Source organism: Micromys minutus (assembly GCF_963924665.1).
Source record: "Micromys minutus genome assembly, chromosome: 2".
NCBI lineage: Eukaryota > Metazoa > Chordata > Mammalia > Rodentia > Muridae > Micromys > Micromys minutus.
This window is the reverse complement of record NC_137971.1, coordinates 65,948,342-65,974,114: the sequence shown is the minus strand read 5'-3', so window position 1 is coordinate 65,974,114 and position 25,773 is coordinate 65,948,342. Positions and strand designations below refer to the sequence as shown.

At 46.7% G+C, this 25,773-nt stretch overlaps 1 protein-coding gene across 2 annotated transcripts in view; it reads right to left on the bottom strand.

Moving 5' to 3' along the window:
• The window catches only part of CTBP2 (C-terminal binding protein 2), a gene marked incomplete at its 5' end in the record, with an annotated part of 126,125 nt that overhangs the window by 37,721 nt on the left and 62,631 nt on the right, over positions 1 to 25,773 (bottom strand). The gene's annotated exons all lie outside the window — the stretch shown is intronic.

The window sequence follows — 25,773 nt, the reverse complement described above, 5'->3', positions numbered from 1 at the left end:
GTGACAGGGTCAACCTGTGGTCACGTACTCTCAGTTGGTTGGAGCCCCATCCTCTGTCCCCAAAGCACAAGTACCAGGACTGCACACACTGGTACCCCAGTGCTTCAACCATAACTCCAATCTGCATAACTCCAGAATATCGAAGAGTGGGGATATATAAAGGTAACGTGCGCTTTTATTGCCTGTCCCCAGCCCAACTAATACGATTCCACACTAGAGAAATCAGACTGCATACTGTGTGATCACATTGACTCAACCAGACTAATCCAGATTGTGAGATGAAATATACTGTCAATACTTTAGGCCATCTGACATTGGGCCACTGTCCGGGTTTCACAGAATCTACAGGGTATATGTCGGTGATAAAGGGCTGGCCTCTATTAACTTGTATATGGCCCTAGATTAAAACTGCAACAAGGGGGTTGAGGGGCGCCATTTCACGGTTTGTAGATCCAAAGACCCACTGTGCCATGGAAATCCACCAGGCCAGAGGTGACCTAGTCAAGGTAGGGGGCCAGGAGGTATTAACTTTAAAACCATGATTTTTTTTTTTTTTTGAATAAGCAAGCAGTATGGTCCTATTTTGAGCTGGGACTCTTAGCCCATACAAATACATTGCTAATGTCAACGAAGAGCCTCAAGACTTCTGTATATTTTTCGCTTGCTAAAAGTGATAAACAAGGCATGAGAACTTAAGCTGAAAGACCCTTTCATGTTCCTAATTGGTTGTTTTATTTGGGTCACGTTGGGAATCCAGTGTGGGTCTTTACATTCTACAGAGACGCTAGAGTTTTCACACATTTTAAAAAGCCGTTGTCCTCCAAATATGCCTTGAAAGTAAATATTTTAGTTAATAATAGAGGCAGAACAGAGAGGGATAAAAACAAGCAAGTGTCCATTCAAATTAAGAGGCATAGAAACCACGGGGCGCACGCTCAGGCTGCTTAGGCTGAGGAGTCTCTAACTCTTCCCCGCCTAGGCGTGGATGTGTGCTCCGAGGCTAAGGAGCCTGTCTGAGTGGGAGAATGGGATCTGTGATCTCAAGTTCTATGGACAGAAGAGCCTGTCCTGGGTGCGAGAGAAATTTCGGGATATTTTCATTTGAGCAAGTAGAGAATGCTGCCAACAAGAGAAAGCAGACACGAATGTCTGCAGACGGCTCTTGGGTGGGGGTGAGGACCCAGGACCTCAATGATCACTGTGGGCAGAGTCCATGGCCTGTGACAAAAATATACATATATGGTGCACTTCCCGGTTCAGTATGTGTCAAGCACAGGTAGGAGGGCCACCAGTAGCCTGGACCTGGGAGTTAGACACAGTGAGACCCAGCAGGCCATGCAGCTTTGAGAACAACATGAAAATCACAGGGTAGACACAAGAGGCACACTAGATTTTAATAAATACTATGAACGTAAGTCATTATAATAAAATAAACAAATACTTTGGGCTTATTGTTAAACTTGGACTACTTGCCTATGGAAAAATTAGTAGTTCTAATGTAACTTTGATTTAGTTAAAGTGAACGCATATGAAACCATAATCTGTTATCAAGTAAAGGCAATTTTAGAGGTTAATTAAAAATTACAACAATAAAAAGATTTTAAAAGCCTTTAAACCTTGATTAGTTTTTATTTTAAACACATTTGCCTCTGGACTTTGGTTTGACCACACAGAAGCCCCTGATACTGTGGATTGGCAGTCCAATTTGGTAGCACCCTGTCCCTTAAGAGACCTCTTGACATGCTGTGGTCCAAAACATGTGTCGAGGTACCTGCATCTTACAGTCTATACCTGCTTATCACAAAAGCAATGGAAAATAAGACAAATCCCACCCCACCCCTGCTCTGTGGCTAACCTGTCTTGGTGGGAGCCACATCAGCCCAGGGGAAGCATGGTCCCTAGCAATGAAGCTCTTGATCCAGCAGAGGGCACTGCTCACCCTGTCTGGACATGTCCAGACTGCAAAGCCTGGATATCTTTGCCTGGGTCTCAATGTGGATTCCATAAGAAGCCAGAGAAAACACGTTAGATACCCATGATGGGAAGGCCTGAGCACTGCATGTCTTAGGAAACAAGAGAGGCAGAAGGCACCTACCTGGCTTCCCTTCTAGCTACCAATGCCTGAAAGGTGGAATGTGACTAGCAAAGGAGAGAGTACTGTGCCAAACCCTCCCCCATTGTCTCACACCTTCACTGTGAGCCAAGGTCCCCCTTTCATAAGGCAGGCTAAAAAAGGTGATCTGGGAGGCAGTGAGTTTCCGGACCCACGGTATGGGGCTTCGACCTGCAGAGGGCACTGCCTGCCCTACGGGGTGGTTTTCCACTGTGCTTGTGATTCTCACTCAAAGATGTGTGAACCTGGGTGATGGATGATGGGAACACCACGGCAGCGGCGGGATTTAGACAGAGTAAACAGGAGGGTGTACTGTTCTGTTAAGGCCTAATAGAGTTTCCATGAGACTGAAACTTGGGGGACCTTGAGAGTGAACACAATTGAGCAATTGTTCCTTGACCCTAAGGTCCCTTTGTTGTGAGACATCAGAGTAGATGCCCTTCCCCCTACAGCAGACACTAAGCAGGGGGAGGGAAAGCAAGACGGATTTCCCATTTAAATATGATTATATTTTGTTAATTTACTTTGGGGAGGAGCACATTCAACCAGACATGTGGGAAGCAAAGGACAAGTTTCAGGAGTTGGGTTCTCTCCTTCCCACTATTTGGGGGTTTAAACTCCAGATGCTGAGCTTAGTGGCAAGCACCTTCCATTTAGTAGTTTAGTACCAAACTACTTCCCTGGCCTAGATTTTCAGATTTTACACAGGGAGGGGCTAAGTCCAGCAAAGCTTCCATCTGCCTAACCCACCAGCTTTTCCTGCATCCCAGCCTCAGAATGGTGCAGAAAAGGAGCTTTTCTTTAACCTAGTGATGTTAAAGATGGGATACCATGCCTCACCTACACTCCAGAGCTGACCATGACTTCAAACACAGTTGCTGTGGCAACAGGATGCTACTTAGAGCACACAGCTATTTCTTGATTGTAATGTGGCATACTTGGTTTTTATAAAGAAATGCTCCAAAATGTGGGTGATACCAAATGGGCCTCAAGGAGCCCCCAACTCCATCCCCACACAACCTCCATTTCTTTGTCATGACTCTTACATGGCAAAGTACCTGGTGGCCAAAGAGAAGCTAACAAGGACCATCAAGGAGGGGGTTTTGAACTTGTCCTACTGGAATGACAGTTTTGTTGCAGCTGTGTCTTCAGAAAGACCTTCTGAAGTTCACAGCTTTCCGTGAACCTACTGGAGGGTTTTCTCTGTTTTTCACTTATTCTAAAGGGACAGTGAGATAAAGCCCTCATCTTTGCTGCTCACCCTACTTATCTGATGGCTACGTCACCCCAATGAAAGACGCCTACCTTCTCCAGTCACTGGCCCAAGTTTCACCAAGAGCAGGGACCATAGCCATGTGTGGCTCCCAGAGCCCAGTGGCTGCCTGAAATCCCAAGGCCTAAGCAAAATCAAGTCTCTGCCACAAAGGACAGGAAGAAATTGGCAGCATCAGACTGGGCCAGGCCACAGGGCCACTATCCCCTGTGTGTGAGACGGTGGAAAATGAGTGCTTTCTCTCACCTCTAACACCTGCCTCTAAGTGCCTGGGGACCCAGATAGTGGGAAAATCTCATGTTTTAGGAGGAACAATCAAATGAGAAGCAGGCATCCAGCCTTGCTTCTGGGAAGCAGGACATCGGCCAGAGGCTGAGCTCATGACAGCAGAGGATCTGCTCCTTCATGGGGAACAAGGACTTACTCATCTATCCAGCTCCTGGTTCTATTGAGGTTCAGGCAGACCCAGAAGTCACCCCGTCAAAAGATAAGAAAGAAATAAAACCCACACCTTAGTTTAATGACCAAATTCTTCCCCGGCCTGAGGCAGAACCCAATTTTCCTATAAGTTACAAAATAAAACAAAATTCAAAGCTGGGGGGTTGGGGGAGACAAAACAAGCAACAACAAAACCAGAACCTGAGCTCCTAGGCTAGGGAGACAGCACAGGGGTTTAAGAGCACGGGCTGCTGTTACAGAGAAGGGTTCAGTTCCCATTACTCAGCTGGTGTCCCACAGCCTCTGTGACTCCAATTCCAAAGGATCTAATGCCCCCTCTAGCATCTGCAGGTACCAGACATACATGCATGCCTGTGTACACACACATGATATAATAATAATAATAATAATAATAATAATAATAATAATAATAATCTTTTTTAAGAGACTTGGTGGCTGGACCAAGTTTACACAGCAAAGCCCTGCTTTTCAAATTATTTACAAACAAAACTTTAAGAATATTCTGAGGATCCTGGTCCCTTGGGGACCCCCACAGACCGGCACCTGAATCCTTTTGCGACATCTGCTTGTAACAAGCAGGAGTGTCAGGCTGTTGTACCGCTTCAGACATCAGATGAAAGACAACGGTGGCTTCTGGCGTGAACTTACTCTTGCTGTCACTCTAGGAAAGGTCAACAGCAGCCATCTTTTTAAGGTGCCCCATGGAGAGGCCTGGGCAATGGAGCATCAGTGGGGGACAGGGTCAGTACCCAGACTGCAATACCATGGGTCTCTGTGGCAGAACACTCTAGCCACAGGCACCCAGTTAAGCAGGGCAGATTCTGACCCCAGGAAACGAAGATGACCAGGCTTTACGGTTTAAGTCTCTACATTCTGAGGTAATTTGTCACACAGCAGTAGATAAATAACAGAACCCTTTATGCAACCCATCAAATTTACTATGGTCACTGATAGAGTGCAGCTCAACAGAAAAGACAAAGCCACAGATCCATTTGTGATGCATGGCACCAAGTTTCACGCACCTACAGGCTGGAGAGCACTAACAAACCTACCCAAGGATGTAAATCCCAGCAGCCCATGCTGATGTTAGGTCTGTGATATATCCACTGTGAGCTCCTGGGGTAAACTATTCTGCTCAGATCAGCAATACCCAGCAGCCCCAAGAGTGGAACGGCTGTTGCTATTTTCACTTACCCTAGACACTTAAAATAAATTCCAAGACTACATACCACATGTACACGGTTAACTAAGGCACCCTGGGGTCTCCACACTTACTCATTCACATTCATAAATCTGGGGGACATTAGAAACATCTATCAGAGTCTGGGCCCCATATTAAGAATGCATCTCCCCGGCCACCCTCTGCATGGTCATTCCCTGGGTAAACAGACCCTCTGGCTGAACACCTATTAGCAAATGTGAGCTCCTAGAGTCAGAGGATACAGGTAAACCCCTCAAGGCAGTCCATAAGTCTGCAGTCCCAAATATAGCTGGTTCTTGTGATGGGGAACCATTAAGTGTGAGCTTAGAGAGGCTGAAAGCCCCACCTGCAATTCAGAAAAGAACACAGAAGCTGCAAGGCCAGCCGTGACCACGTGTGCAAAAGCTATGTGTGCCCAGAGGAATGCAATCAACGGCCTCAAGGCCTGTGTGGTCTTTATGACTTCTTGGAGGCAATGGCATCCCCGAAGCCTACTTCCTCCTAGAAGTCACCAAACCCAACAGCTGGTGACTTTCAAATAAGGAGACTTTATAAGGCCAGCTTACCCACCGCCCATGCTTTCTTCTGACCCTACCTCTCCCAGGAACAGCTCCCCTGCAAAAACTTGTTGAAGGACAAGATGGTGGGAAAGGGGGGAAACTCCCAGGCAAGCATTCTTCTCAAAACTGTGTGCAGAGACACGTCAGTCACACAAGTGCAATGGCAGCCACCAGCCTCCGTGCTGATGGACCTGACACCTAAGACCACCCAACACAGCAACTGTCTCCTTACTAGTTCTCTAGCTGAGCCTCCCAAATTTCAGATGTTTGCAGAGCACAGGCATCTAAACCCTACCCCAGAATTCTAAGAGTAGGCTACTGATTTGAGTAAGGACAAGGAGCAGGATGGGAGGGGGCAGTCCCTGCTATCTGTTGAAGGTTTGGTCCCTATTTTACAGAAATTTCTACAGCTCATTCATTCTACAGAAAAGCTAAGAACCAGCTGCCTTCTAAAGTTCTAACAGGAGCCTGGTGCTAGCCAAACTAAGTCCTGTGTGTTCAGGACCTCTAATCTGGTCACTCACAGATCCTGCGGGAACCAAGGGATGGAGCCGCCAGGGTCCCAGATCCCCGACCACACCCCCACACACAGAGTACTGGGAGGCTTTCTCCTGGCCCATATTATAATCTTGTTTGTCATTTAGCCATCTACCCACTGTAGAAAACACTAGTGTCCCTCTATTCAGCTTTGGGGCACAGACTGCTATGGGATGCAGGTCAGACCCCAGGCTGCTAACTCAGAAGGCAGGGCAATAAGAGGGAACTCAGGAAGGGTTAAATGGGTTTTAAGAACAAAATGGATGAAAATGGCTTCAATACAATTTGATGAGGTCAGCGAGTATGGAGGCCTAATGACGGCTGTAAGAAAAAACATCTGGCAGTGTCAAAAGGTCGGCAGGAAGTGAGTGGGGCTTATATGGCTCTGATTGGCTGGACTGATACTCCTGGAAAGACACACACATGGCTTAGCTTAGCCCTAGAGGGCCAACAAAACCCCTTTCAATTGTCCTCTGACCAGCTCCGCCTCTGGGGTCCCCTGTCTGGGATCCTGACAGGCAAACAGTCTTTGTTCACCCACAGAGGGTCATGGGGTCTAAAGCCCTCTGAAGCAGTAGTCTTTGGGGTGTGGCAAATGGCAGGTGTGCCCTCCCTCTTGGGCCCCAGAATCTCCAGCTTCATTTTGTCCTAGAACATGGTTGGGTCACTCCACCAGCACATGCTTCAATAAGTCCACCCCCATGAAAACCAAAACAAGGGCTTCCTTTGGAATAACAGGAAGTGCTGGTACACAGCATGACTGAAAATAGGCTCATTTCATCTGCTGACAAAGCCGTGGCCTCAGAGGCAGCTCACCTCTCAGGGCTCTTGCAAGAACCCAGGCTGTCCCCTCCAGGGCTCAGGGGGCCTGGTCTTTGTTATGATCAACTCTGACCCATCTCATTTCCTGTTCATAAGCCCCAAAACGGCCTCATGGGAAGCCAGACCAGCCCTGCAGCAGGTACTGGGTCTGATGCTTTCTATAAACTGTGAGGCTTGCATCCTTCCCATCACATTCGGCAAGACCCACGGGCCTCTGGAATTAGTGACTGTTCTCTATGGATTCTTAAGACTTTACATAAGCCCAAACTGAGAAAGAGACAGGTCTCCACGGACATAGCCAGCATGGAGTGGGGCAAAGCTGGGTGCATCTGAAAGGCTAGGCTGCAAGAAGACAGAAATGACTTCCATTTTTCCCAAGGCCATTTGATTTAAGGGATACAGGCACTAAGAAACCTCAACAAAAAGAACACTGAGATCCTTGCACTGACAGCCTGAGCATCTCACATGATAGGATCCTTGAAAGATGCCCCTTTACAGCGCTTTGTGCGTGCTCTTGCCTACAGCACAACTGCCTAATCCAGATAGATAGATAGATAGATAGATAGATAGATAGATAGATAGATAGATAGATAGATAGACGGATCTCTTTAATTTTTGAGGAAGGGTGAGGAACAGGGTCTCGGGTCTCAATCCATTGCTAAACATGACCTTGAATTCCTATCTTCCTGAGCACCTGGATTACAGATATACACTCTATTTTATGCAGCACTGAGATCAAATTCAGGGCTTAGGAGATACAAGGGGCAAGCACTCTACCAACTGAGCTACAGTGTCAGCCCTGTTATCTTTTTGAAAGCTAAAAGATCTCACAACAATGAATCCTGTCGGTAATGTGAGACCGAGACACAATATACAGAGAATCAACTGCATTGCCAAAGTCACTGCTCAAAGCTCAGGTGGACTCTGTTTCTTTGCCATTAAGAAAGGAAAGATTTGGGCTGGAGAGATGGTTCAATGGCCAAGAGCACTGGGCTGCCCTTTCAAAGGACCTGGGTTTGTTCCCAGCACTTACATAGCAGTTCACTACCAGCTGTTACTCTAGTTCCAAGAGTTTCAACACTCTCTTCTGACCTCTGAGGGGACTGTGTGATACTGACATACATACAGAAGACAGACAGAACACTCATATACGTAAAATAAAAATAAACTATAAAAAGAAAAGAGATTTCATACACAGAGGTTGACACTGTCACGTGTACTTTTTTCCCCAGGCATTGAGTTATTAAAATAAAATAAAATAAAATAAAATAAAATAAAATAAAATAATGAGGTGGTGGGTGGATGGATAAAGACACGCAGACAGACAGACAGATAGATAAACAGTGTGTGCAAGCACAGAGCCAGATGTTGGCAGATACTGGTGGTTTCTTCTGCTGGCTTGTACAGGAAGACAACTACAGAAAGCTACATAAAAGATAACATATAATTTCGTATCAGACAAGTGGAAAATTGTCTCTAGAAATGTAAAGAGAGAGAGAGAGAGCAGGTTGTAGGAGTCTAAGCCAGAGCATTCAGAGGAAATATTGCTTGGATCCAAGAAACGCCAGCATCTATTCAGATGATTCACAGGGATCCTGCTGGACCCACCGGAAGGAGCTGAACCAGACGCCATCGCACCTTTCCCTACTCAACAGTCCAAAATCAGGGTTTGTCTCTGGAACAACCATCTATGGGAGCTGAATAAATGAGGTGGTGGCTTTCAGGTGTATTGCCAGCATTTGGAAGATTGGCTTTGCTGATCTTTTGAGTGAGACAGGTAACAGGCTCATTTTGGGGACAGTTCACTAGTAGGTTCAGCAAACCTCAACATAAGGCCTGCTGCCTTGTCCTGGGATTATCTCTCCCAGGGAGAGATATCCAAGATGGCAGGCCTCTTCTTTGGAACTTGCAGGGTGGGTGAAAGTACACACTCAAGCCGTTTTCTGACTAGATGTATATGGCTGTGCATTGGATCTACACAAACACTCCACGTGGCACTTGTTTTTACCCTCCCGAGCGAACACCGGAAAGGGAATCCACACAGGAAGACAACGGCTGCAAGCCTCGAGCTACCTCCACTGAATCACCATGGCGCTCTCGCACATGCGCATGCACACTAGCACGCACAGAAACACACACACACACACACACACACACACACACACACACACACGCACAATCTGCTCCTTTGTCTCGGGGACAAATCTCACCAACAAGTCCCAGGGGGTTGAAATCTATCTAAGAAAGTTCAGAGTCAAAAGAAGCTTTTTAAATGAAAACACCACTTCTCCCTGTCAGCCATGACACTCCACAGGCAGTATCTGGAGTGGAGTTTGTGGCAAACAGGATGCTACTGGACAGAGTGCCTATGAGTCCATCTCACCTCTGCCTACAGTTCCGTGCAGGATACTCCTGTGGGGGAGACGCTGGAGTACCATGTGGGCAGACCATGACCAGGAGGAGACAGGAAGCTGTAAGGAGGGGTCTTAGAGGAGTACATTAGTCTTATAGTGTCATATAAACTAAACTAACCCACTTTTCCCACAGTAGACATAAAGCTTAGTCCAGGACTAATCTACCCAAGGAAAGGGAAGAGAAGAAGGAAGGGCACATCGTGTGACATCTGTGTATGATTTATGTCTTCTGGATTCTTCTGGCTGGCCCAGGAGGTATGCCTGAGTGCACCTCATGGCCAGCCCCTATCACACCCTGGCCTGGCAGTACTGGCCTCTTACTGGATCCTGCAGAGGCAAACAGCCTTGGTATGCATCATTTTATTTGTACTCAAAACATCCTTCCTGGAGCCAAGCCAATACTCGGAGCCCACTGTTCTCAGCTAAAGCTTTGCCAGTATCTGGGAATGTGTTGGGGCTCAGCAGCTCACCATAGCAAACATCTTATCCTCTTTAAAAAAAAAAAAAAGCAGCTTGCTAAGGACCCACGCAGCTGGCAACGGTCTAGGCTCAAGGGCATTCCCTGAGGCAGAGTGATTCTCACCCTAGCTTATTCAATAGCCACTCTGCCCCTCACCCCTAACAGCCTGTGGGCAACAGGTGTGGCAAGGATAAGAACATTCCAGAGCCCATAGAGCCCAGGGCATCTCAAATGTACTTGCTCTCCAGAAGTTTGAAAAATGGGCGTTGTTATCCTACTCAAAATTGTAGGACCTGGTCAGATAAATCGTCTATGGGTGGAGGGGAGGCTGGGGACCCTGAACCCGCTGGGTCAAGCCATGGGGTTAACAGGGCCCCGTATTCTCAAAGATTTCACTTCATTTATTTTAGATGCGAAGATGAAGGGTCTCACACCACTGCAGAGGCAAAAGCGGAAAAGCCTGAAGCTGGTACACAGGGGCCAGCTGAAGCCTGGACTCTCTAACTCGAGTTCTAGAGAGAAAGGGGGGTGACCTGAATGAACTCTCAGAGCCCATACTGGATATTTAACCAGAGGAGGGTGTCTTTGTCTTTTGTCACAATGCAAAACAGCCCTGTTAGGAGACTATAGGTAAGATTTGCTTTAAAAATATATAGCAAGGGAGGAGTTTGTGACTCAGACTAAGCCCTTAGCTTCCATACACAATACTTTCACAAACAAACAAACAAACCATCTATAAGCTGAGGGGATGAATCTGTGGGTGAAGCACCAGCCTTGTAATCGGGAGGACCAGGCTTTGATTCCCAGAAGAGCCAGCCAGGTGTGCCCTTGCAATCTCTGGAAAACCTGTGAATTCCTGGGTCAACCAGCCAACCAGCCTAGCCTGCCTGGTAAGTTCCAGGCCAGTAAGAGAGACCTTATCTCAAAGGGGGAAGGGGTGTGCCTAGGGGTGGTGCTTGGCTCAACACATACTCATGAGCGAACATGAATGAACAAACCAAAGAGAATGAACGAACAAAATGGGGAAAGTGCCGGTTTGCTTTTTTTTTGTTTTGTTTTGTTTTGTTTTTTTCCGAAACTGTTAGGAAGACCCTAGGAACAGACAGACACAGCTCCACGGAGTAGAATTTCTGGGAGCCCAGTAGAGCACTTAGCTCTGGTGCGCTACTGAGACCCGGGAAAGGGCTCGCTGAGCGTCAAGCTTTCCTGTCGGGCCTCTGGGAAGCTTCCTGAGTTCAGATCGCTTTTTTGGATCGGGACTCCCAGCCAGGACACCCAGGCACTCAGCGGGGCCCTGGGGAGCAGCGCTCAGCCTCGAACAGCTGCTCCGTCAGACCTTAGCTGCCACAGCCCCACTATGCTGCGCAGCTACTGCCAGCCCCAGCAAGTAAGACCCACAAATTACACCACAGCCACATGGTCCCTTACCACAGCCACTCGGTGACCCTCTACCGAGAGTTTTCTGGAAAGCTAATTAAAGTTATTCTGGGCACATCTTGGAGAAATCTGAATAGTCCTTATCTACAAGCTACATCTGAAAACATACCACAGAGCCCATCATATCCCAAAGAGAAAGGAGAATTTGCTCACTGCCTCTGCCCTCACCAGGGGAAGAAACCAATGGAGCTACTAGGTCACCTATGAGGCCACCTTAACACAGCAGTCCATATGGTATTCCTTATGCAGAACATTCCTTACACAGAATTTCCTGGTTCTTCTCAATAAGCACAAAGACAAATTTCTCATCCTTTGGCTTCCATTGAGTAGAAAAAAATTAATTGCCGCCTAAAATTGCTGATTCCTACCATGTGTGAGGCCCTATGGTTTATCAATTCACTGAGAGTGCAAACTCAGTAGGGGTTTAGCTATATCACCTGAAATATTGCGGTGTTTTCTGTGGGTGGCAGTTTTAAGAGGAATAAAAACTTTTGTGAGTTCATTCAGATAGAACAGACTTCCAGTGTAAACAATGACATTAGGTTGTGAGGGCTTCCCTGTGTGCTTGTCACAGGATACTAGCTGGACTCCTCCTCAGAGCCTTCTCTGACAAAGAAACCCAAGGGTGGGAATCTCATTCCAACCATCACTGGCCACTTCCCAGGCAGCTGCATCACCTGCATAGGGATGCTAAGGTGACCCAATTCTCAGCCCCTACCTGAGCTCAGTTTCCTTTGTATAGAAATCCAGTTCCTTAAAATGTACAAAAAGTAAACCTCTGCCAATAGCTTGTCTTACTTTCTGCAAGGGTCATGAACTTGTAAATGTATCATACAGTTCAAGACATTTAAGCAGGGAGGAGAGGGAGAGAGAGAGAAAGAGAACCAAATCACAAGTACATAGGAGAGGGGCAGGTGGCAAGATGCTCTCCAAGGACAGAGTGTCATTTTTGACTAGATAAACCTCATTTCCCAGGCTATTATTTGTTTACCTAGTCTCTGCCCCACGGTTGTTAAGGTGCTAGCAGACCATTCTGAGGAGCTCTCTTCTCACATGAATGCCACCAAACATAAGCACAGGTATTTCATCCTCTCGATAACTTTGGTCTCCCACCAACTGGGCCCCAGCTGGCGGATGGTTCAACAAGTCTGAGGCTGGACTGGTGTCAGACACAGTCAACTAGGCTTTGTGTCTTCAGACTGGGCAACCCTAAGTGTGTGTGTGGGGGGGGGGGGGGGGGCTCATAGACTCTAACCCTCTCCCAACCCCCATCCCTCTTTCTTCAACTGTTGGTTCTGTCTACAGTGTTTGGCATTGAACAGTCCCCGTTTCCCCAACTCAGCAATACAAACCTCCGTCCTCGAGAAGAAAGTAGACGGTCCCAACTAAAGGTGGGTCTAACAGCGAAGAACCATGAGAGGGTGGAGTGACGGGTGCTATGCTTGCTTTAGACCCTGTGCATGGGCTCAGAGTTGCATGACATAGTCTACAAGTAGAGGTCAGAGGAAAGCCATGGGAGCCATTTCTCTCCATCCTTGATGTGGGTTCTTCATGAAGAATTCAAGATCTTCACACTTGGTGGGTGGCAAGTACCTCTACCTACTGAGCTACCTAATCACCCTCTTCTTAATTAAAATTATTACTACATTTATTTATGGGGTGAATGTGTATACACCCACATAGGGGTCACAGGATAACTTGCCAAAGTCAGTTTTCTATTGTGCCACGAGGGCTCTAGGACTCAAATTCCCATCACCTTTCCCCACAGAGCTGTCTCACTAGACCCCAAGATCTTATGATACTGTACAGTGGGAACAACTCAACTGTGGTGGTGGTGGTGGTGGTGGTGGGGGTAACCATATGTTGTTTTTTTCCCATCTTTAGCTATTCTAACTTGTCTCTTTGTCAACCTTGGCTCCCCTCTGCCCACTGAAGGTAGGAGGCAGGGATTCTGCCTAGGGCCATGGGAAGCAGGATGAAGAAAGAATGAGCCCTTTCTGCTTTAGTTGCTTACCTCAAAGAAGGTTTTGTTCTTTTCTTCTTTCTTGGTGAAGTTTTACATTTTAACATTTCAGTTTCCCAAGGTTCTCCACCCCACTGGTTTTACTACTTAATAAGCAGAGACTATTCTAGAATGATTATCTTAAGTGCACCTGCCGCTAACCTACAACTGCTCTGCATGAGCAAGACATGCCCAGGAGAACTGCTGTTTGGTGATGAAATGCTTGCTTCTAGGAAACACACTCTGCTTTCCCCACCGCCTCCACAGGCCCCTCTGTGGGTCAGGCGGCTGCTTCAGAAGCTCTCTGATAGCATCCCTGAGATCCGGCCTTGCTGGGGAGGTGAATCTCTCACTAGAACAAGGGAAGCTGTGAGGCCCATCCAGTAAGGGCCTGTTTACACTTTGATAACTCAGTGTGTTGCACACCCTCATGATTTGTGTGTGCTCCTGGATACGTGATAGGGTTTTAAATGTTGCAAAGAATCCAGGGAAAAGTCAACATTGTGATGTCTCCACCTGGCTGCTTAGTCCCTTCCTCTCAAAGGAGGGGCACTTCTGGCTAAATGGGGCATATTCCCGGGGACGTGAGTTTTTGCAGTGGGAAGTGGGGGCTCTAGACAAAGTGAAGAGTAGAGACTGAGCATCAGTCTCTAATGCCACGTGCAGGGTCAAACTACTGGAGAAGGAAGGCATCCTCCCAAGGCTCTAGATGGAAGGCTGTCAGAATTTGCCAAGTCCTCACTTCAGTTCCCATTAGCATGGTGGAAGCAAAGGATCAGTGGGCAGGTCTCTGCTGAGCCACGCCTGCACTTACATGCCCAATGCCAACCTGAAAAACTCTATAGAAAGAGGAGCTGCACACATCAGGCATTGGGACCAACAGAAGTTCAGGATTTTGTATTCCAAAGGGCATGAAGTGATACCTCCATGCATGTGGAGCCATGAAGGATAGATAGAACAGGGAGAGAGACTGGCAAGATGGCTGGGCAGTGCTGGCAACATCTAGGTAGCATCTTTGCAGGGAAAAGATTGTGGAGGAAGACAATGGCTGCTCTGACAGATGAGCACTGTGCTCTACCCACGTGATGCTGGGTGCATCACCTGAACCATCACATTTGGGAATCCTGAGCTGTAACAAGAACTACTTCATCGAGATTTCTTCTAACTGTGACCCAAGCATAGCGCTTGGCATCTCTTAGTAAATGCCTTGAGGTGAACAGAGGAACCTAGGATGGGCTGGCAGACTCCTCCCTATCTGTTTGCACAAGTCTTCCCTGGTGATTGTGGAAAGGACAGGTCAATGGCGATGCCACCAAGTTTCCAAAGCTCAGGCTGACCACGAGGCTGCAATGAAAGGAGAGCTCCTTTCAATTGACATCACTGCCTCTCTGAGAATGCCTGCTACAAGGGCAATGTAGAACCAACTGGCCACGTTCTGGGTTTTATTCTCATAGGAAAAGTGCCTCCTATAAAACTCACCCTATTGCCCAGGCTAATTATAAGACATCACACAAACGTCAGGACAGCCCGGACTGCCCAAAGCCAAGGTCAGTGAATAAATGCCCTCAGAAGCAGCACACCACTAGGGAAAGGCTACATGTTGGGAAACTGGGTGGGGAGAAATAAAATTACTCACTGCACCATCATCAGCTTTTTTATAATTCCCAAACCATTCAAATCTTGCCATTTATCTCAGGCTGCCAAGGTCTCACCATCGAGCTTAGTTAAAGAAAGGCCCTGACGTCTCCCTTTTGCTGGATCCAATATTAAACACCAAAGGGGCACCTATCTCACCAAGCCTGACTCTAGACACCCTCGATCCCCCCGCAAAGGGTCAACCCCTAAATACTTGCTACCTGTCAGAAAGGAGTCCGATGTGCACATCTTATGAAACCATCTCCCTGGGCAGGGGTTTCATCTGGCCACTTTTAAGAGGGCGCATCCTGTGGTGGCAAGCAGTGTTAGATGGGTATCCACCACCCCATACAGCTGGATGGTCCTCACCTCCACTGGCATAGACAATAAGAAGACGCTACAGGAAGAGGAAGATGCAACATTGCAAGTGAATTTTGTTGCCAGGCAATAAGCCCTCGTGACCCCAACTCCAAAGAATTCTGGGAAGGGTTATGGTGGATCCAGAGTTCTGTTCCAATGACCCTCCTGAACTGTGGAGGCTGTGTCTCTTCTGACAAGAATTGTTCCTATTTAGCTCTCTAAAATTTTGTCTTACATCCAGGGATTTACAAAGCTACAAACCTAAAACTAAGAAAACCATCAACTTACACACATAAACCCATCTTCTTTCTCTCAAAATAGCAACCTACCAAGACTTAGAAAGCAGATGGGCTGGGTGGTACAAGCCTGTAATCCCAGCTCCTTGGGAGGTTCCAGAAAGAGAACAGCAATTTCAAGGCCTTGGAGTCAACTGCCGGTGCTAGATTAGTGGTCAATAAAAATGAGACTGTTCTTTCCACAAGACAGGCTGTGGGCCACAATGAAACAAGAAACACAGCAAGCAGCATGCACCCATGTGCCTTACCTGGGCCTGGCCTGTGAGCTTTCAAATCCTGCCTAGGAAACACTCAACCCTCAGCATCTTAAGTTTTGTGGATTCCTGAATGTGACCTTATACAATTCAGTTACACTTCCAGTCTTCTGTCTTAGAGCTACAGCTGGGAGATATACTTACAGGAATGTACCAGTGGTCTTGGAAAGGCTTGGGGAAAAGCAGCTCCTCCTTCCCCAGCAGGCACACTCCCAGAACACCATCCTTAGACAGCCTAAAGGCTGGTCACTCCCAGCTAGCTTCCCCCTTCCCTAGGCTTGCCAGGGTAACACCTAATCCCTTCTCAAGACAGTATGGAGTGGCTGATAGCCCCTTCTGCTGATATTAATTATCACTGCAAGCTAACCCTCACATTAATCTTCAGGTTTGAAACTATTAACAGAGTCAGGAGAGGTCTAGCCCACACAGCATCTATGACAACTAAAAGACACGTGTTTAAGTTTCCTTCCAAGGCAGGGTGGCCAGGCACTGCTAACCAGGAGAAGACTTTACTATTGCCCAAATCATAAAGGATCGAACTGGATGATCTACTGACTCACCTTCTCCTTCCCCCCAAAACAGGAAGCTGAACAGAAACCAGAGGTGTGAAATTATTTCCTTTTCCTCAGAGGACCCCCAACAGAGGAATTTAACAAGACTGACAGAAAAGACTGCCCCCTCCAGATATAATATAACCTTTAGTTATTAAAATGTGTATAAAAATTCAATTCATGAATCCTTAACAAACATGACCTTAACCTAAGAGGCTAGTAAGAAAATCTGGGTAGGAGACACCCAGGCACATACCATTTTCTCAATTTCTCTGCCAAGTCTCAAATTGCTCTTAAGCATTTTAGAATTTTTTTAGACCCAATTTTGTTAAAAACAAACCAAAAAAAGTTACCTGTTCACTGTCTTTCTTTGGGGATTTCTTCCTTCAGCTCACTTTATGTAGATAGAAGCTATTCCCTCCACACACTCAAACGTCCAGTGTCCCAGGAGGGGTCTGTGAGTCCTGTAGTCTTTAAATCTGTAGGGGAGGTCTTGGTGAGAGGAAATGGCTGGACATGGCTCTAGGAGAGGTCCAGGGATTGGAACATGCTGGAGAAACCGAGAAACGAACACACACACTCGGTGTGAGCTGCCTGCTGTCTGAGGAAGGGGCAGTTGGCTAACAAAAGTCAGCTACTTGTGTGGTTGGCTCCAGCCTAAGCCAACAGGGCATCAATCCAGCATTCAAGACTCCAACCACTAAACAAGGAGATGGGAGCAAGACTAGAAAGACGGAAGTAAAAATCTGAGACTCAAATGAAATGGAGCAAGTAGCCATAACAGCCAGCCAAAGTACCCAAGAATGGACAAGTAGGCCAGGTTTCCAGAGATCACCAAAGTGAGGCTCGCTGGGGGAGCTGAGGGGAAGGATGGCAAATGGAACATCTAGCCAACAGAGAAATCCTAGAATCAGAGTCTAGCAATCTTCCTTCTAAGAATGAAGAGATCAGCAAACTAATTCAACTTTGCAAATTACAGAGATGCAGACTACCATATTAAAACACATCTCCAAACTCCTTGGCACAGATGGTCACTGAAAGCTACCAAGCCAGAAACAGAAGGAAGGCTGGAGAGAGAGGACTGGTCCATGTAACACCATGCCGCACACAGACACAGCAGGGCCAGGCCAGTAGATCATAGGTTTAAGATGGGGTTTCTTCCAAGTTATAAGGATGCAGCTTCATATGCCAAATCTAGCCCCAAACCAGCCCATGCAAAAGGGCAACAGGGAAGAAGTACCAGGTGCCGATTTCTAGTTGCTCCCAATGCTATGGCCCACTGAATACCAAGAGGTGTGCCCTTCCTTCAGCCAATCAGCGGGTTTCTGGACAGGCACATGAACAAGCCCAAGGCAACAGAGAACAAGCCTAGGGCAACAGGCTCTGCACTGCTACAAAAGTTAAGCCAGAGAAAAGGTTGTTCTCTGAGACTCTGGATACACCTGTCCCTGCGCTGCATGTGCATTACCTGACAAGGCCCCAAATCATTACCAAAACCTTTGATTACAGTTCGAAAGGGAGATGGTGGATCCCAAAACAGGTTCACCCAAGTCAAGTGAACCACAGTTCTTACGATTTTTTCCCCCTCCTTGCAAAAACTGCAGAAGGCTACTGCTATTGGTACTGATTTGCAAATTCATCTACTACTGGTGCTGTTTTGTTTTAGCTCAAATATACCTGATTTAATCTACGGGATCCATACTGCTCACCAAAGAGCATCTTACACAGAACAGACATATAAAGGATCAGGAACCAACTGGCATGAGACAAACACTTTTTTTCTTTACAATTTAAACACACGCTTGGGATCCATGCATGAGGGTATCCTGAGGCATTGAGTCTAGCTCGTTTGAGATGGTCTCATCTGTTGATACATACACTAAGCTCTACGATCTTCCCGGGATTTTCCTATCTCTGCCTCTCATCTCACGTTGAGATTATAGACATGGTATGTTATGTGGGTTCTGGGGAATCAAACTCAGGTCCTCATACTTATGTGGCTTATCTACTATGCCATCTCTCCTGCCCAGCAAACACTTTTCATGAAGCAAATCAAACAACCTTAATTCGTGTAGGGATTTACAACATAAAATGAAAGCTTGACAGATCCCATCAAGAGATTCTTAGAGAATATTGGTTTGTTGGGACGTGGCATATAAAATGGCCTGTGTTCAGACTTGCTGCCAGGTGCCAAGGGTCGCGACAACTTGAATGGTCCAAGACAAAAGACTTATTCCCTATGGCCAGCGCTGAACGGGACGCTGTGTGAGCTCCTCTCAGCGACAGAGGGCTCTGCTCTTAACACTACAGTCCAGATGTGGACTCCTTGGGCCCCATCCCCAAACTATTCAGTGGCTATGAGATGTTGACAAATTTAAAAGCACCGTAGTACCAAAGCCTCTCACAGCTTAGAGACTGATGATGTGTTGTTGTGTGAGGCAAGTCTTTGTGGTAGCGACTGATATATACATTGTGCTGTGTTTGTTAGCATTCCTGACCTATACACCTTAGATGCCAGGAGCAGTCAACTCTGGTCATGCTGACACTACAAACCAGAGGTGGTGGTGTAGACCTGTAACTCCCACAAGTTGGGAGGTAAAAAAAGGTGGATCAGAAGTTCAAGGTCATGTTCAAGGTGTACATGTGTATTTGAGAGACTTGGGGGTGACAAAGGATCCTCGGCACGCAACCTGTTAAAGACTTCTTGCTAGCAACGTTAGTAAGGCCATAAAGACCTGGCTGGGAGCTATCCTTTACAGCAAACACTGCTCTTTGAACACTAAAATAACTGGTTCAAGGGAACATTGTGAGACCAAAGCACTAAATTCTTTCTTATCCTCCAGTAATTGCTTGCTGTCCCTTTAAGAACCTTGCACAGTACTTCCTGCTGCCCTCGACTTTCTACCAGGTATTTCACAGTGCCCTGGGGCTGTTCTTCCTCAACAGTTGCTGATTCAACAAGATAGTGAGGTCTAAGTAGGGGAGAAGTCACTGACTGAGTTAGCCAAACCGGACTGGCCTCTGTCTGAGAATAAACTTGTTGCCTTGAAGCTGAGTCTGTCCGCCCTTTCCTTTGACACCTGGAGATTTTCCCCCAATCCCTCTGACTCATTTGCAGAGATAAGACAGGCCTGTCTCACACGTGAGCTCCAAAGATGGCAGCCGTCTGCAGAATCAGGAATTCGTCTGACTTTGACCACCACGTGCAGAGCACAGCAGACTGAAAAAACGAGAACCTGGACCTGCCATTCTTTTCTCATCGCTCATGGGAAAAGAATCCAGAAGGCTAAACTCCCAGACTTCTACATGGAAGCAGGAAAATGACAAGGGACCTTAGGTGGACCCACTGCAGAAAGGAAACATTAAAGCTGCTAACACAATAGATTTGGTTCAGAACAAAGACGGAAGACATGGTTCAGCAGGTTAAGAACACGTACAGTCCTTCCAGGAACCAAGTTTGGTTTCCAGCACCTAAAATGGGAGGTTTATCTCTTAACTACCTGTTATCCCCGCTCCAGCAGGCTCTAGTATAATACCTCCACAGGTAGCTCGTGTGCACATACTCACACAAGCATATTTAAAAGTAAAATAAATCTTTAAGAGAAAACAACAAAATCTACTTTAAGGCAGCAAGAACACAAAAAGAGAGGACTATTTTAACACAGGCATTCTACATAAGTCTTACAGCCAGAATATGCCAGGAATTCCTACAGTTCTAATACAGGAAGATTGGAATGTCTTCCCAAACACAAATATAGAAAAGGTTCTCCCTGGACTGGACAGTTTGGGAGGATGACTCAAGGACAGATAAAGCCAAGGAATGGCGACCTTCCTCCTAAGGGTTCAAATTCCAGTTCAGGGATAGGCAGGAAAAGAAAGAGGGGACGCACTCTGCCCCCTTTTATCTGCTTTCCTTCCCTTTTTAAAAATTTTTATGATGTGGAATGTCTGAGGCCCTCATCTTCTTGGGCCCTTTGACCCAGCCATCAAAACTACAGGTCAGTCAATTTCTGTTCACTGTGTTGTCAGCCTACACTGTTCTATCACAACACAAAGCAGATGATGACACAGACTGAAGTCTGCTGGATGCTGCTCAGGACACTGTCAGCTCGGCCGGAAAACAGGGCCCACTTGCATCAGGAGAACACAACCGAAACTACCACAGATCCACAGAATCACCAAAACTCACCACAGGAGTGCTCAGAGGTGGAAAGGCCATATAGGTGGCAAGAGAATTCTCTCCAGTGGTGGCCCCAATGCCACCTCCACAGATGAATAGAAACATTAATGGGAATATGGCCACAGAAGCAGTTAAAATGGCCAACATAACATGCCAACCCTGGCGCCTCCTACCTTCCCCAAACCAGGGTTCCAGCCTCAGTTTTCCTAACAAGGACCTCTTCAGTCAGCTCAGGACGCCCCACACACCCTCTACAGCTTGACCTAAATACTGCTTCCCTGTCTTGGAAACCAGAGGTTTTCCCAGGAATCTTCTTCATCTAGTTCCTTTGTGGGTACCTCACTCTGCCCTGTCCCTTCCCTCTGAGCTCACCCACCTCAGCACCTGAGATCTGAGAGGCAGAGTCTGTTCACAAAGCATCAGTGAGTGAGGGTGTGGTACACAGGACATATCTGACACCAATGCTGGTCAGGGCAGTGTGGCTTTGGGATGGCCATGGGAAAGGGGCTTGAGAGAGTTATGCCCATATAAACAAAAGGCAGGTCTGTTCCCAGGGATGTCTGTGACCCTCCAGATTCCTCCCTGAAGAGTCTGAACTTGCAAAATGCTGTTTCCTCTCCAGGCCTCCTTCTTGGCCTCCCTCCTCTAAATGGTCTGTTCTGCCAAGAATCATCTGTCCAGTGACTTCCTGCTAGTCTACTAATTACAGCAACAAGAAATAACCGCATGGTGATGTCATGCAAACTTTCACTTCCTGTAGTGAATGAATAGGTTGGGCCAACAACCATGCCCAGATGCATCAGGCCTCCATTTTGGAAGGAAACCAAGAGGATAGCTCATATATGCCATGAACGCTCTTCTGTTTACAGAGGCGTTCTGAAGGCTTCCTAAGTTACACAGAAAATGAGGTGTGTGGGATAGAGCGATGGCTCATTTGGTCAAGTGCTTGCTACACAAACACAAGGATCTGAATTTAAATCTTCAAATCTTCATCACTCACATAAAAGACTGGGCAAAGGCTATGTACGTTTGCAAGTGTGTAAGCACACGTATTTGTGTGTATGTGGTGTATGCTGGCTGACAGCCCAGCTCCGTGTTCAGTAAGAGACCCTGCCTCAAAGGAATAAAGTGGAGAGTGACAAAGGGAGACACACAATATCGTCTTCTGGTTTCTAGGTACACACGCTAGTATGTCCCTTCCATAGATACAAATAAAGTATACATACACCAAAGGTACAGAGGTAAACGTGTTCTCCGTGCGTGTATGTGCACCTACATAAACAAGCACACTTTTATCACACAACACACCTATGTACTTGTGCACACATACACAGATAAGTGGGGCACCACTACCAACAGAAAAAAAAAAAAAAAAAAAGACATTGATCATGTGTGGTGGGCACAGAAAATACCACCATTCCTGGCAGGTATGAGCCTAGGAGAACCAGACTGAGTTCCTCCATGCATAAGAGCGTGGAGTCAAGAAGTGTGGGTTGACAAGGATACAAAGGCAGGTGTTTCTTCCTCTCATCCAGGTTCCTAGAGTAAGAGGAGGAGCTAAAGACAGGGAAGGAAGGACCCAGTGCCAGGCTCCAAGCTGCCTGCACTCAAACAATAGCTTTCCTCAGTGCCCCCACCCCTTCACTTGACCTGGCAGCCAACACCAGCCAGAGTTTAATCTTCTGAAGGGATCAAAGAATAAAGCTGTGCCCAACAACACATTCTGGAAAGCTCCGTGCTTGGGGTTTTCAACAAAAAGGCCTTTCTCTGTAGAGGACAAACAGGAACTTGCCCAGAAGAATAGACCAGGTTAGCTGATGAAATTCACCATGAAAAGGCTGGGAGGACGATGTAGCTAGTAATCGTGCTCTGCAGACACACCCTCAGTTTTCCTCTCTCAGCAGTTAGTCCAAGGACGGCTACCGCTTGGAGTCTGTCTTTTCTATCATCAACCATCTTGGCCAATGAGGATTAAGAACCTGGCCAGACTTGGAGACAGGTACTGGTAAAGAAAGGGAGGCCACCTCTAAAACTGTCCTGTGAATTTGTAACCACAACTTCTCCAGATACAAGCAAATTCGGGGGTGCCAAAGGCTCTGATACTGAGAATGACATTAGAGGAAACATCTGGGAAATGCTTCCTGTGGGGCCACAGGCTTCAATATGCCTGAGAAGCGTGATGTTTTTGTATTAGCCAGGACCCTGGTATTGGTACCATTTCTTTTTATATCTTTTATTTATCTTTACTTTATGTGTATGAATATCTCACTGAAATGTTTGTGAACCATGTATATGCCTGATGCTGGGGGGGGGGGGGGGGCATTGGATGCCCTGAACTGGAGTTACCGAGCCAACATGTAGGTGCTGGGAACCAAACCTGGGGCTTTCTGTGTTAGCACTCTCCAATTATCACACACATTCTCTCCAAAGACCAGTTAGTTTAATGGTCAATGACATCCCAGTTCTAAGAGCTATTGGCCCTGTAGGTTCTCCTAATGTTTCTAAACCCAAAACACACCTCTAATCTCTGTAAATTCGGCCATAGCTACTTTGGGACTATGCCACTTCGAGATGTTGTAAGTCGTATTCAGGCCAGGCTATGAGAAAGGTAAAGGCAAGCAGAGCCCACATGGGATGCTACAATGATAGCCGCACTCATGAGAATCTTTAGATACCTACAGTTACTTGGACTCTCCCCTTTCATTTTAATCTGAGCCTCATCAAAGGCAAAGTTCCTTTCCACTTGTTTTCCAATCACTGATCACGGCTAGCATGGATCTTGCAGACCAATTTTTAAAATTGGGGTTTGGGGGAGATGGCACACCCCAGGTACCTGTCCCTCAATTGGTGAGTGCACCAATTTCCCCTGAAAGTTCAGGAGCCAGTAGGATGTCACCGTGCCCTGTGGGCAGGCTCCTGGCTTTTTTGCCCATCTGACCTACAGTAAGCATTCAGAGGCTGGTAGAGCATCTACAGGACAGAGGGACATACCTGAAACGCTCAAGTGCTCTATAATCTACGTGGGTGACCTTGCAGACTTAAAGAGGTAGCCCCCGCAGTACTGGGGACCCTATGCCATCAGGTTATATTTACACAGATTGAGACTTACAAGCAGTGGTTACCTTCCCCTGAAATAACAAAGAGGTGGGGAAATGTCGTTTGGAAACAGCCCGCCGAGTATAGAAAAATCCAATCAATGTTTGGATATGAACACCATAGTGGGTGAAGAACCTGCGGTCTATTCATTTCCCTGAAATGTCCCAATATGGAGTCATTCATTGGTCTGCTCTCAGAGGATCAGCGAGTTCCTACTGACAGGAGATCCAAATAATTGTTGGGATTACTCATTTGCATAGAATCAGCTCCAAATCAGGACAAGGGACTACCCCGGGTGATTTTATTCGCCAGGCGTTCTCTCAGATGAAGCAGAGACCAACAGAAACCACAAGCTCTTCTTCAATGAAAAGCACTTCCACTCCACACCAGCAAAGAAGCACGTATACCTTTTCCTGTTGATTTCCAATGTTTTAGGCAGAATTTTAAAACACAGCCTGGCACTCTCTGGCCATTACTGGCCACCACGATAAACGGTTCTGAACCTGTCCGTACCTCAGCACTCAGCTGCGATCCTGTCAAATAAAATCTTCCCCTGAGTTAACACTGCTGAATATTTATGCATCTAATATCACGGCTTTCTGCAAAGCGTACAAATCATTTTAACAGAGTGTAAATCCAAGTACCATGAAGGCATTTTACACTCTGCTTAACTTCACTAAGGGGCAGGTAAATCAAGCTTCCATAAGTCTACTTAAGGAAACAGAAGTCAAAACTTAGAAAGAGAAATATACAAGTCTCTGGATTTAAGAGAGCAAACACATACCCACACCCAGCACCAAGAGTCTAATCTCTTACCAAACACAGAGCAACCCAGCAGGGTCAGGGTAGTGGGGTGAGAGGCTGGTTACAGCCAAACTATAGAAATAACGGGGACTGATCATACCCCAACATTCCCTAGGGCTAATATATGGGCTCTCTTGGGTATCTCCCTTGGAAACACTATCCCTTTGGCTCTCTCATAAAGTGAACTCAATGTCTAAAGCCAAAAGGTCCCCAGATGCACTCAAACAACATAAAAATGGAAAAAGAAAGCAGAAGAAGAAATCCATGCTCGAAGCAGCTGAAGTCATAAATTATTTACAGAATGAGGGAACTTTAGCCATGACCCATCTGTGGGTCTCAAGCTGTGCCCCAAAGGTCGCCAGCAGGGGCTCCTGTCTGAGAAGCCAAGAACTTCTGAATTCACTGGGAACTGTGGCTTTGCTGTGTCCATGGCAGGTGATCCCATGTGGGCGACACCCACCAGTAAGGATGGCTCACTCAAGCACTGTCTGCTCCACTCTATATCCAAATGCAGCAGCATAACACAACACATAAACCAGAAGGACACCACACACCTTCTTCCATTCTGGTCAAGGAACTACACAAAGAGACACAAGTTAATAGAGCCTACCCGAAGAAAGCACTGGTCACATGTGAATTAATCTGAAGGCCAAACTATAACAACACCACCCAGATACAACACACTAGATGAAGAAGCCAGGAATCCCCAAAACATAAAGGAATGTCTCCAAGGAAAGACAAAGCCACATAGCAATGCCAGCCCATTTAGCAAACACTGCGACTATAGATCAGACGCACATGGTCTGTCAAGGTTGAGAGTCAGCAGTAAGTCACATGACATTGTGGCATAACCTCAGAGCTTTACAGAGAGAAAATGGTGAGGTGGCATCTTTACCATGTGGTTGAAGTTAACCTCTCCAGTAATCAGACCAAGTGGACCATGCAGCTAACAAGGTGGGATCAGGGACAGGGCCTGCCCATGCTTTGAGGAAGCTCTTACAGTTCCTAGGCAGCGATCAGGCCAGCGAATGATTCAGCCCCTCTGGTCACTCAGGCAGACCAGCAGTAGCATATCCTGGAGACTCCTTGCTTGTAACCATTTTTGACTTTACAATATAATCAACCCTTAATAAAATACCCTTTGCATCAGGCACCATTCTCAGATAATTATGACTATCCTGTGACTAGACTGTGGTGGCTACTCAAATCACATCTGCATTCGGTCTCCATGATCACTGTAGCCCAGCCAGATGATTGTGGACAAATTCTTCAGCATTTAGCATCCACTGCAATATTTAGCTCAGATGCCGGTGAACCAG